This window comes from Loxodonta africana, chromosome 18 (assembly GCF_030014295.1).
Source record: "Loxodonta africana isolate mLoxAfr1 chromosome 18, mLoxAfr1.hap2, whole genome shotgun sequence".
NCBI classification, from domain to species: Eukaryota; Metazoa; Chordata; class Mammalia; order Proboscidea; family Elephantidae; genus Loxodonta; species Loxodonta africana.
In genome coordinates, this window is record NC_087359.1 from 64,691,909 (window position 1) to 64,694,968 (window position 3,060).

A 3,060-nucleotide genomic window follows, 5' to 3' on the forward strand; every position below is an offset into this window, starting at 1 on the left:
TGTAACAACCATACATTATTTCTCTAACTTAAAGTTGGACAAGGGGAATTGAATTCTGCCACTGTAAGAGCATAAAAAACCAAACCAAATCCTCTGCCATCTAGTCGATTCTACTCACCGTGATCCTATAGAACACAGTAGAACTGCTCCATAGGGTTTCCAAGAGGTGGCTGGTGGATTGGAACTGCCAACCTTTTGATTAGCAGCCAAGCTCTTTAACCAATGTGCCAACATGGCCAATTATGAGCATAGTAAAAAAAAAAAAAAAGAATTTTTTTTTTTTATTATATAGTGCAATAAAAACTGAGATTTAAATAGTGATTTATATCCCTCAAAGCATGAGCTTATGTGATCTTCTCAAGCCTGTGTTGGAGGCAGGACAGACATTATTATTCCTAACAGATGTGGGAGGCTAAGTTCGTACTTTCTCAACTTTATTCTGCTATTTAGTAGTATAACTGGTGCATGAACCCAATATGTGTGTTGCCACTCTGGCAAAAGGAGCAACAATGTGTAAAAGGTGTCAGTAAATTGTCTCACCAAACTATTACAAGATTTTTGAGAAGAGGAATCTTTTGGCTGGAAAGATCAACGAAGGTTTCCTGGTGAGGCAAAAGACATCGGGGCTGGACTCTTATGTGCATGCTTAATGGTGACTGCCCTTCCCAATGTACGACCTCAAGTTGGTTATGAGCAAATTCTCTTGCCAAAGAGTTTCCCCAAGGCGGCTTTCATGTCCCGTTTTCTCAGACTATAGATGAAAGGATTTAACATTGGGGTCACTGCTGTGTACACCACAGTTATCACTGCATCCTTTAGTCTGTAACTCGTCAGAGGATGGAAATATATTCCCATCACTGTCCCATAATACAAAGAAACAACTGTGAGGTGGGAGCCACAGGTAGAGAAAGCTTTGAGCACACCCTTTGTGGATGGAACCTGTAGCACAGTAGAAAAGACCCGAATATAGGAGGTAATGATGCATATTAATGGCACACAGAAAACACCAACCCCTAAAAAACATCATTTTCACATCAAAGTGGATATTTGAACAGGACAATTTGAGCAAAGGGGTAATGTCACAGTAGAAGTTGGCCGCTTTCTGGTTCCCGCAGAAGGAGAGACTAGCTGTGAGTACGGTGTGGGGGAGGACATTAGCATTTCCAACTAGCCAAGACCCAACAACAAGCAAGACACAAGACCTTGGGCTGATAATTATTGTGTAATGAAGAGGGCGGCTGATGGCCACAGCACGATCATACGCCATCACTGCCAAGATATAGCTATCTGTGTTAGCCAAGGCACTCATGAAATACATCTATGTTAGGCATCCTCCAAAGGAAATGATTTTGATGGCCAAGAGATGGTTTGCTAACATCTTAGAGACAGTTACAGACAAGAAGAGGATTTCAACAAAGAAGAGATTGGCAAGGAAAAAGTACATGAGATTGTGAAGGCAAACATCAGAAAGAATGACCAAGATGATGACCAGATTTCCAATCAGTGTGCTGGGGTAAATAAACAGGAAGAGGATGAAGAAGACATTTTCCTGCTGTTGCTGCCTGGAAATTCCCAGAAGAATGAATCCCAGGGTAGAGGACTGGTTTCTTCCCTCATGGCTCCTTCAGTAGAAAAGAGAGAAGAGTCCAGATTACTAATGAATTTACCATGTGCAATAGTCATCTTTATCCACCACCTTTGACTACAAGGTTCAGCCACCTCTCTACCTAGGTTTACTAAATCCTGAGAGAGCCAATATATTAGGGAAAAAATTCCCTGTTGGTCAGTGGGATTAATGATCTGTCAACCCTACACACTCTATTTGCTAAACGCTCTGTTAGCCCTCGTGGAAAATCACAACTCTGAGAAAAATAGAGTTCATTTATCCATCTGTTGAACATGTGATTATTAAGAATGCATTGATTTTGGAGAAAACATGGTGAATTGAGGCATAGTCTCTGCTTACAGTGTCCTTCCAACTTAATGGAGAAGCCAGAATTATACATTAATTTTATTATACATGATAATGAAAGGACAGCATTTTGGAATCTAAGACAACTGACTCCAGTGTAATGGGTCTGTCAGTAAAAGGACTACCAAGGACAATTAGAAAGTGGTCCAGTGACAAAACTCTGAGTGAGCAAGAGCCCACGAGGTGACAGATGTCTATATTGATATCAGCCAATTATAAATCACAAGGAGCAAAACCAGCCCAGTGAATTCTGCACCCTCCCACATGTCTCGTTTTCAAAGTGGACTTTTGCTACCTCATTTGATAGGTTTTATCTCTTTTCCAAGCCCTCAACGATATATAGTCACAAAGCTTTTCTTCTTGGTTTCTCCTCCCTTCCTTCATTTCTTCTTTTGGTGACTCATCCAGGTTCACCATGGCTTCAACTACCACTTTGCCAATGACTCCGAGGACTCTATCAGTAGATTTGATCTCTGTTTCCCATATTTCTATGTTCAGTCATCCCACCAACATGTCTGATCAAACCCCATACTCTACACATCCAACCTACGTAGAATTGCAAACTTTTTTGAGGAGGAAAACCACATCTTTTTCATTTTTATATCCTCCAGTGAGATCATTGTGGAATATTTTTTATTGTTGACACCAATAAGTTTGTACTCAAACATGTGAGATACTCACAGGCACACTCACTTTCTTACACAATTCTTACATAACTCCACTTTTCTATTGTAGTCTCAGTGTTTTAGCTTAGACCATCATCATTTCTATGTGAAATATTGTAATGCTCCCTGAACTGCTTGACTATATGTTCCCTCCTCTTTGATCAGCTTACACTCTGAGACCATAGGGATTATGGCAGACTAGTCGCTTCTCATCTAAACCCATGTTATTCTCTTTCTCCTGGACTCTCAGCAAGATTACTTTTCCCAGCCTCCCTTGCAGTGAGATCTGGTCATGTGATGGAGTTCTAGCCAATCCATTGGTGTGTTCTAGTTCTGGGCTTCTTCCATACTGTCTTTCCCTCTTCGCCAGCTGATTGCAAGTGGATAGAGGCTTAACGGGATCGTGAAGTCACTTGGTGGAAT

The 3,060-nt window shown here is 41.0% G+C and overlaps 1 pseudogene; it reads right to left on the reverse strand.

Moving 5' to 3' along the window:
• Positions 1-537: 537 nt before the first annotated feature.
• Positions 538-2,860, reverse strand: LOC100668280 (olfactory receptor 1A1-like; annotated as a pseudogene).
• Positions 2,861-3,060: the final 200 nt, after the last annotated feature.